We start from the raw sequence: 11,077 nt of genomic DNA, 5'->3' as shown, positions 1-11,077 counted from the left end.
AGACGATCCATCTCGTACCGACAGACAGACAGAGCACCGGACTCTACTCTCTAGGGGCTCCATCCAGAGCCAGGGCAAGCTCTGCAAGTCTTGGCGCGGGCGTCGCATCCACCTGCCTCTACTGTTCACCTGGACCAAAAACGAACAGGCCATCATCGTCTCCTCTCTGTGCGGCGCCAAGACCCGCCAGGGGCTGCGTCGGACAGACCAGCGCATGTCCGTCCCTCCACATACTGTAGTACTATCTATCTACGCGTAACCAAAAGCATCATCATGACCCATAAGATCAGGCCTGAACACACTCCATCAGGCGTGTACTTGCCTGCGCTGTACAGCGGCCGGCGAACAGTATTAGAGGAGCCGCGGACCATTCAGGTTCAGGAGGCCATGGATGGATGCATGCTGTGCACTCGTCTGCAACTGCAAAGCGCGCGAGGTACAGGAAATGTAGTCACATTCCGGCATTCCGCCGAGCGCCGTGCATTCTGCCGGTCGGGCGCAAGCAACAGGTGGCCTACGGAGAGGAAAAGTGAGAGCGGTTTCAGCCGGCGAGGGAGACGCGGGCAGCTGTTCGCCATTCAAACCGCGGCGCGACGAGATATGCTATCATGTCATGTGCCCGGCATTCCGCCGAACGCCGTGCATTCTGCCGAGTGTCGTTGGAGCGGAGAGCTCTGCGGTGGACTGGAGATGTTATTACCGTGGGTGCTGGGTAGGCAACTGATCGCAGAGCTCACCACTAATGAACTAACAACAACTTCAATGGGACGACCCATTTCGTCTGTCTGCGTCTGTTTAAGTCGGCACAGACAAAAATGACCATTCAACGTGCCGAACAAACCTAAATCACGTCAGCTTTGTGTCCGCGCCGACGCATTTGTGGCCCAAATTTGCGCCTCAAATGCGTCGGCACGGACGCGGAACGGACGCCACGCGCGCCTTCTTAGCGTCCGCCGCGTCTTTACATGGTGGCCGTCCAACTATCGTTACTCACGCGGTCAGCTTAATTTATGACCACAGACCCACGCGTCAGCGACGGCGGTCGTCTTTTTTTAAGCCGATCGTGCGGCGGGGCCGTCCTTATCCAAACTCGCCATCCACATCTAGCCAGCTCTGCTCCCCCATCGCCGGCAAACCCTAGCCACCACCACCACAGCGAGATGGGGCTCTTCTCCGGCGCCGGCAGCAGCAAGGCCAAGGGCAAGGCCCCCGCCGTCCCTTTCCCCTCGGAGTTCCTCCCGCCTCCGCCAGCACCGGCTCGCCGGCAGAGGCAGCGCGTGAACGTGCCAGTGCACCAGGCGGAGTGGCATTGACAACACCGCGTGCCTGTGCCGTACCCCGACGTCACCCTGCCGCACGACTAGCATCTGGATCCAGAGAGGATCCCAGTGCCGGCGGCGCCGCGGTCGGCTAGGGCGCACGTGAAGGAGGTGTCGCGCCGGCGGGCACTGCTGACGCCGGAGCAGCGCCGCGACGCCACCTCGCCTTTGACTCGCCGAACTAGAAGAGATGGTCCGCCTTCAAGCACGAGGAGGCGAGGCGTCGCGGCATGCGCGAGGTCGACCGCAGTTCTCTCCCTAATTTGTGGATATAGAACTATCTAATAAAATATTTTTCTTCAAAAGCAATAAATGCAGCTCTCTCCCTCTAATCAGACTTGCATGATGCATGCAACATAAGATGCATGTATGACCACTAAATCCCTCTCTCTCATCACTATGAATTAAATGTGGCATGAGAGTCAAAGCACTTTAACTCAATTAGACTCAAAGTAAGCCTAATATAATGGGAATCTATTTTTTCTGAGTTGAGACCTTCAACCCGAAAAAGAGGGAATATTAGGGGAAATATGGTTAAAAATGCCCTACTATTAATTATATGCAGGCCACATTATATGCCTATCTAATTAATTAATTGCATCAATGACTCAGTTCTAGAATTGATTTGACATAAAAAATACTCCACAAGAGTACTTATTTAATATAAGGAGAGTACTTATTTAAACAGTGCATTAATGGTTTGAGTTTCAAATTGATTTGATGATATGTTTTCACATTGTTTTTGCATTAATGACTACAAGCAAAACATCAACGTATGAACTCTCCTTTAATAGTATAGATAAGAAAACTAAAGCAACTCTCTCTTGAATGCAAAATGAAGCAATCCTGCCAAATAACCAACAATGATACAACCGAAAGGTACAACCCCAAGCAAAAAACACAGACAGAACATTGCGTGCTAACATTGGAAACAAGCGGAACCCTAAGAACAACATATCACCAAACTACTAAACAGGTGCAGATTGCACCACAACGTCAGGGTTGGCTCCATTGTGATCGAGTGCCCCTGTACCTCCATGGTTCACCAGGGCCTCTGACACGTCCATTTTGCATCATGCTTTTATATCAATATTTATTGCATTATGGACTGTTATTTCACTTTATGTCACAATACTTATGGCTATTCTCTCTTATTTTGTAAGGTTTACATAAGGAGGGAGAATGCCGGCAGCTGGAATTCTGGGCTGGAAAAGGAGCAAATATTAGAGACCTATTCCGCGCAACTCCAAAAGTCCTGAAACTCCACAGAACATCTTAAAATAAATAAAGAAAAATCCACGCCAAAGATGAAGGCCAGGGGCCCACACCCTGCTCACGAGGGTGGGGGGCGCCCCCCCAGGGCGCGCCCCCTACCTCATGGGCCCCCTGGTGGCTCTCCGACGTCCATCTTCTCCTATATGAAGTCTTTCGATGAGAAAAAAAATCAGAAGGAACTTTTCGGGACGATACTCCGCCGCCACGAGGCGGAACCTTGGCGGAACCAATCTAGAGCTCCGGCAGAGCTGTTCTGCCGTGGATACTTCCCTCCGGGAGGGGGAAATCATCACCATCGTCATCATCAACGCTACTCTCATCGGGAGAGGGCAATCTCCATCAACATCTTCACCAGCACCATCTCATCTCCAAACCCTAGTTCATCTCTTGTATCCAATTCTTGTCTCAAAGTCCGGGATTGGTGCTAGTAGGTTGCTAGCAGTGTTGATTACTCCTTGTAGTTGATGCTAGTTGGTTTATTTGGTGGAAGATCATATGTTCAGATCCTATATGCATATTATTACCCCTCTGATTATGAACATGAATATGCTTTGTGAGTAATTACGTTTGTTCCTGAGGACAAGGAAGAAGTCTTGCTATTAGTAGTCATGTGAATTTGGTATTCGTTTGATATTTTGATAAGTTGTATGTTGTCTAGCCTCTAGTGGTGTTATGTGAACGTCGACTACATAACACTTCACCATTATTTGGGCCTAGAGGAAGGCATTGGGAAGTAATAAGTAGATGATGGGTTGCTAGAGTGACAGAAGTTTAAACCCTAGTTTAGGTGTTGCTTCGTAAGGGGCTGATTTGGATCCATATGTTTCATGCTATGGTTAGGTTTACCTTAATACTTTTGTTGTAGTTGCGGATGCTTGCAATAGAGGTTAATCATAAGTGAGATGCTTGTTCAAGTAAGAATAGCACCCAAGCACCGGTCCACCCACATATCAAATTATCAAAGTATCGAACGCGAATCATATGAACGTGATGAAAACTAGCTTGACGATATTCCCATGTGTCCTCGGGAGCGCTTTTCCTATTATAAGAGTTTGTTCCGGCTTGTCCTTTGCTACAAAAGGACCGGGCCACCTTGCTGCACTTTATTTACTTTTGTTACTTGTTGCTCGTTACAATCTATCTTATCACAAAACTATCTGTTACCACTTATTTCAGTACTTGCGGAGAATACCTTGCTGAAAACCGCTTATCATTTCCTTCTGCTCCTCGTTGGGTTCGACACTCTTACTTATCGAAAGGACTACGATAGATCCCCTATACTTGTGGGTCATCAAGACTCTTTTCTGGCGCCGTTGTCGGGGAGTGTAACGCCTTTGGTAGGTGGAATTTGGTAAGGAAAAATTTATATAGTCTGCTGAAATTTACTGTCACTTGCTACTATGGAAAGTAATTCTCTGAAGGGCTTGTTCGGGGTATCTTCACCCCGTCCAGTAGAGAAAAGAGTTGCTCCTCAACCTACTGAACCTATTGAAAATGAAACTCCTTTTGAATTTCCTTCGGGTATGATGGAAAAATTGTTAGCTAACTCTTTTACAGGAGATGGAACAAAGCATCCTGATGAGGACTTAATATATGTGGATGAAGTTTGTGGATTATTTAAGCTTGCAGGTATACCCGATGATGTTGCTAATAAGAAGGTCTTCCCTTTATCTTTGAAGGGAGACGCATTGATATGGTATAGGCTATGTGATGATATGAGATCCTGGGACTATAAAAGATTGAAGTTGGAATTTCATCAAAAGTATTACCCTATGCATCTTGTTCATCGTGATCGCAATTATATATATAATTTCTGGCCTCGCGAAGGAGAAAGCATCGCTCAAGCTTGGGGGAGGCTTAAATCAATGTTATATTCATGCCCCAATCATGAGCTCTCAAGAGAAATGATCATTCAAAATTTTTATGCTCGGCTTTCTGAAAACAATCGCACCATGCTCGATACTTCTTGTGTTGGCTCTTTTATGATGAAGACTATTGAATTCGGATGGAATTTATTGGATAGAATTAAACGCAACTCTGAAGATTGGGACCTCGACGAAGGTAAGGAGTCAGGTATGACACCTAAGTTTGATTGTGTTAAATCTTTTATGGACACCGATATTTTCCGTAAGTTTAGCACTAAATATGGACTTGACTCTGATATAGTAGCTTCTTTCTGTGAATCTTTTGCTACTTATGTTGATCTCCCTAAGGAGAAGTGGTTTAAATATCATCCTCCCATAGAAGTAAAAGTAGCTGCACCTATTAAAGTTGAAGAAAATACTGTCACTTATAATAATCCTATTGTTCCTACTTCTTATGTTGAGAAACCACCTTTCCCTGTTAGAATAAAGGATCATGCTAAAGCTTCAACTATTGTTCGTAAAAGAAATATTAGAACTTATACACCTCCTGAGCAAGTTAAAGTAGAACCTAATATTGCTATTGTTAAAGATCTCTTGTCTGATAATATTGATGGGCATGTTATTCAGTTCGAAGGTGAAACTGCTAGAATTGCTAAACCTTGTGATAAAGATAAACATAGACCTGTGGTAGGCGTGCCTGTTATTTCTTTTAAAATAGGAGATCATTGTTATCATGGCTTATGTGATATGGGTGCCAGTGCTAGTGTAATACCTATTGACTTATACGAAGAAATTAAGAATGAAATTGCAACTGCTGAGTTAGAAGGTATTGATGTCACAATTAAACTTGCCAGTAGAGATACTATTTCACCAATTGGAATTGTTAGAGATGTTGAAGTCTTGTGTGGGAAAACTAAATATCCTGCTGATTTTGTTGTTCTTGGTTCCCCACAAGATAGCTTTTGTCCCATTATATTTGGTAGACCCTTCTTAAATACTGTCAATGCTACCATAGACTGCACAAAGAATGTTGTTACTATTGGCTTGGATGATATGGTTCATGAGTTTAATTTCTCTAAATTTAGTAAACAACATCGTGAGGAAGAATTACCTAGTAAGGATGAAATTATTGGTCTTGCTTCTATTGTCGTACCTCCTAGTGATCCTTTAGAACATTATCTGCTAGACCATGAAAATGATATGTTCATGAATGAAAGAAGGGAAATAGATGAAGTATTCTTTAAACAGGAACCTATTCTGCAACACAATTTGCCTGTTGAAAATTTAGGGGATCCACCTCCACCCAAGGGTGATCCCGTATTTGAGCTTAAACCTTTGCCTGATAATCTTAAATATGCTTATCTTGATGAAAAGAAGATATATCCTGTTATTATTAGTGCTAACCTTTCAGAGCATGAAGAAGAAAGATTATTGAAAACTCTAAAGAAGCATCGTGCTGCTATTGGATATACTCTTGATGATCTTAAGGGCATTAGTCCCACTCTATGTCAATATAAAATAAATTTGGAAGCAGATGCCAAACCAGTTCATGATCCTCAACGATATCTGAATCCTAAAATGAAAGAAGTGGTAAGAAAAGAAATACTCAAGCTTCTGGAGGCAGGTATAATCTATCCCGTTGCTGATAGTGAGTGGGTAAGTCCTGTCCATTGTGTCCCTAAGAAGGGAGGTATTACTGTTGTTCCTAATGATAAAGATGAATTGATTCCACAAAGAATTATCACATGTTATAGGATGGTAATTGATTTTCGCAAATTAAATAAAGCTACTCAGAAAGATCATTACCCCTTACCTTTTATTGATCAAATGCTAGAAAGATTATGCAAACATACACACTATTGCTTTCTAGATGGTTATTCTGGTTTCTCTCAAATACCTGTGTTGGCTAGAGATCAATCAAAGACTACTTTTACATGCCCTTTTGGTACTTTTGCTTATAGACGTATGCCTTTTGGTTTATGTAATGCACCTGCTACCTTTCAAAGATGCATGATGGCTATATTCTCTGACTTTTGTGAAAAGATTTGTGAGGTCTTCATGGACGATTTTTCCGTCTATGGTTCCTCTTTTGATGATTGCTTGAGCAATCTTGATCGAGTTTTGCAGAGATGTGAAGAAACTAATCTTGTCTTGAATTGGGAAAAGTGCCACTTTATGGTTAATGAAGGTATTGTCTTGGGGCATAAAGTTTCTGAAAGAGGTATTGAAGTTGATAAAGCCAAGGTTGATGCTATTGAAAAGATGCCATGTCCCAAGGACATCAAAGGTATAAGAAGTTTCCTCGGTCACGCCGGATTTTACAGGAGGTTCATTAAGGACTTCTCAAAAATTTCTCGGCCTCTGACTAATTTATTGCAAAAAGATGTACCATTTGTCTTTGATGATGATTGTGTAGAAGCATTTGAAATACTTAAGAAAGCATTAGTCTCTGCACCTGTTGTTCAGCCACCTGATTGGAATTTACCCTTTTAAATTATGTGTGATGCTAGTGATTACGCTGTAGGTGCTGTTCTAGGGCAAAGAGTTGATAAGAAATTAAATGTTATTCACTATGCTAGTAAGACTCTAGACAATGCTCAAAGAAATTATGCTACTACTGAAAAAGAGTTTTTAGCAGTTGTATTTGCTGGTGATAAGTTCAGATCTTATATTGTTGATTCTAAAGTAACTATTCAAACTGATCATGCTGCTATTAAATACCTTATGGAAAAGAAAGATGCTAAACCTAGACTTATTAGATGGTTCTCTTGCTACAAGAATTTGATTTGCATATTGTTGATAGAAAGGGAGCTGAGAACCCCGTTGCAGACAAGTTGTCTAGGTTAGAAAATATTCTTGATGACCCACTACCTATTAATGATAGCTTTCCTGATGAACAATTAAATGTTATAAGTACTTCTCGTAGTACTCTATGGTATGCTGATTATGCTAATTATATTGTTGCTAAGTTTATACCACATAGCTTCACATACCAACAAAAGAAAAAGTTTTTCTATGATTTGAGACATTACTTTTCGGATGACCCACATCTTTATAAAGAAGGAGTAGATGGTGTTATTAGAAGTTGTGTACCTGAGCATGAACAGGAACAGATCCTACGCAAGTGTCACTCCGAGTCTTATGGAGGACACCACGTTGGAGATAGAACTGCACATAAGGTATTGCAATCTGGTTTTTATTGGCCTACTCTCTTCAAGGATGCCCGTAAGTTTGTCTTGTCTTGTGATGAATGTCAAAGAATTGGTAATATTAGTAGACGTCAAGAAATGCCTATGAATTATTCACTTGTTATTGAACCGTTTGATGTTTGGGGCTTTGATTATATGGGACCTTTTCCTGCCTCTAATGGATACACACATATTTTAGTTGCTGTTGATTACATTACTAAGTGGGTAGAAGCTATTCCAACTAGTAGTGCTGATCATAACACTTCTATTAAAATGCTTAAGGAAGTTATTTTCCAGAGGTTTGGAGTCCCTAGATATTTAATGACTGATGGTGGTTCACACTTTATTCATGGTGCTTTCCGTAAAATGCTTGCTAAATATGATGTTAATCATAGAATTGCATCTCCTTATCACCCTCAGTCTAGTGGTCAAGTAGAGTTGAGCAATAGAGAGCTCAAATTAATTTTGCAAAAGACTGTTAATAGGTCTAGAAAGAATTGGTCCAAGAAACTTGATGATGCATTATGGGCTTATAGAACTGCATACAAAAATCCTATGGGTATGTCTCCGTATAAAATGGTTTATGGAAAAGCATGTCACTTACCTCTCGAACTAGAACATAAGGTGTATTGGGCTATTAAAGAGCTCAACTATGATTTTAAACTTGCTAGTGAGAAGAGGTTATTTGATATTAGCTCACTTGATGAATGGAGAACCCAAGCTTATGAAAATGCCAAGTTGTTTAAAGAAAAAGTTAAAAGATGGCATGACAAAAGGATACAAAAGCGTGAGTTTAATGTAGGTGATTATGTATTGCTATACAACTCTCGTTTAAGATTTTTTGCAGGCAAACTTCTCTCTTAATGGGAAGGCCCATATGTTATTGAAGAGGTCTATCGTTTCGGTGCCATAAAGATCAACAACTTTGAAGGCACAAATCCGAAGGTGGTAAACGGTCAAAGAATTAAACATTATATCTCAGGTAATCCCATAAATGTTGAAACCAATATTATCAAAACCGTAACCCCGGAGGAATACATAAGGGACACTTTCCAGAATGTTTCAGACTCCAAAAAGGAATAGGTATGTGGTACGGTAAGTAAACCGACTCCAAAACAAATTTTAAGGCAATATTTCTCCGTTTTGGAATATTTAGAAAAATAGAAAAATAAGTAGCAGTCCAGGAAAGACACGAGGGCCCCACGAGGGTGGTGGGCGCGCCCCCTACCTCGTGAGCACCTCATGTGCCTTCCGGACTCCGTTTTATTGCACGATACGTATTTTGCTCGGTAAAAATTCATTATATATTCTCCCGAAGGTTTTGACTCCTGTATCACACAAATTTCCTATGTTTTTGTTTTTGAGCTATTGCTGCTGCAGATTAGAACAAGATGTCTTCTCAAGAGTCAATCGGGGAGAGCCGGGTATCTAATCCGGCACCAGAACCAAGGGCAAACAGCGACGCTGACCACTTTGGGCCAGCAACGGAGGAAGAGATGGAGGCTGACTTGATGAGAGTAGATGCCATGGAGGATGAAGAAGTCACCTCTCGCCTCCGAGCTGGGTCCACGACGGGGGAACTACATAGCTCAGCTATTCCAAATTCAGTTATCCCTTCTAATGTTAGATTTCTTTCTTATGAAAATATGAAGAGGAGTGTCACTTGTTCTCCCGCAGCTATGCAACACCATTGGGTGCAAGGAGCTTTAGCTGTCACAGGAAAGCTTCGTAAGGAAATAATGGACCTCAAACAGCAAGTCAACAAGCTCGAGGAGGAGAACCGCATCCTGAGGGGGATCATCGCCAAGAATATTACACCGACAACAAAGAAGGAGATATAATCACATGGGTATGGTCACTCCCCTTGGCAACTGCCAAGCTTGGGGGAGGTGCCCCGGTATCGTATCACAATCATAACTCCTATCTTTACCGTTTTTCTTAGTTCGATCCTATTAGTAGTATCTTGATCTGGTAGAACAAAGTTTATGGCATGATCTAGTTTTGAGTTTTGCTTTATGATCTCTCTTTGTAATCGAGTCTGTGAGCTATATATAATAAAGATTAGTGTTGATTCAAGGGCTTGATTATTTTTCCATGATCTTGGGTGAATAAAAGAAAAGAGAAAAAGAATAAAAAGAAACAAAGAGTTCATATTGATCTTATTGAGAGTAATGACTTCACATAGAAAGAGTATGATGATTAAAAGTTGTTGGGAGTTGGCAGACATAGCTTTGGTCATTGTTGCAATTAATAGGAAGTAATAAGGAAAGAGAGGTTTTCACATATAGATATATTATCATTGACATCTTTTATGATTGGGAGCACTCATTAAAATATGACATGCTAAAGAGTTGATGTTGGACAAGGAAGACAACGTAGTGAGTTATGTCTTTCTTATATCTGAGATAAAGTATGTTGTCATGGATCCTCTAACTTGTTGAGCTTGCCTTTCCCCCTCATGCTAGCCAAATTCTCAGCACCAAGTAGAAATACTACTTGTGCTTCCAAATACCCTTAAACCAGTTTTGCCATGAGAGTCCACCATATCTACCTATGGATTGAGTAAGATCCTTCAAGTAAGTTGTCATCGGTGCAAAGCAATAAAAATTGCTCTAAATATGTATGATTGATTGGTGTGGGAGAAATAAGCTTTATACGATCTTGTGATGTGGAAGTAATAAAAGCGACGGGCTGCATAATAAAGGTTCATATCACAAGGGGCAATATAAAGTGACGTTCTTTCGCATTGAGATTTTATGCATCCAACCATAAAAGCGCATGGCAACCTCTGCTTCCCTCTGCGAAGGGCCTATCCTTTATTATTATCTTCTACCTTATGCAAGAGTCATGGTGATCTTCACCTTTTCTTTTTCATTTTATCCTTTGGCAAGCTCAGCATGTTGGAAAGAACATGATATATATATATCTAGTTGGATGTAGGGGAGCATGAACCATTATTGTTGACATTACCCTTGAGGTAAAAGGTTGTGGGGAAAAACTATAAGCCCCTATCTTTCTCTGTGCCCGACTAAAACTCCGTAACCACAAGTATTGCATGAGTGTTAGCAATTATGGGGGACTAACTGATAGTTGAGTATGTGGACTTGCTTTTTAGCTCTGACATAGACTCTTTCCGATGTTATGATAAATTGCAATTGCTTCAATGACTGAGATTATAGTTTGTCGGAGCCCAATAAGGTTATGATTTATACATTTGCATTGTGAATAGATCATCACTTGAACATAAGTAATCATATGACAAAATCTATATATGTTGCTGTTATGAGAATAATCATGATGCCTTCATGTCCGTATTTTATTTTTATCGACGCCTCTACCTCTAAACATGAGGACATATTTATTGTTATCGTCTTTTCGCTTGAGGACAAGCGAGGTCTAAGCTTGGGGGAGTTGATACATCCATTTTGCA

This window comes from Triticum urartu, chromosome 6, assembly GCF_003073215.2.
Source record: "Triticum urartu cultivar G1812 chromosome 6, Tu2.1, whole genome shotgun sequence".
Classification (NCBI taxonomy): domain Eukaryota; kingdom Viridiplantae; phylum Streptophyta; class Magnoliopsida; order Poales; family Poaceae; genus Triticum; species Triticum urartu.
The sequence above is the reverse complement of the archived record's forward strand: the minus strand, read 5'-3'. Positions refer to the sequence as shown.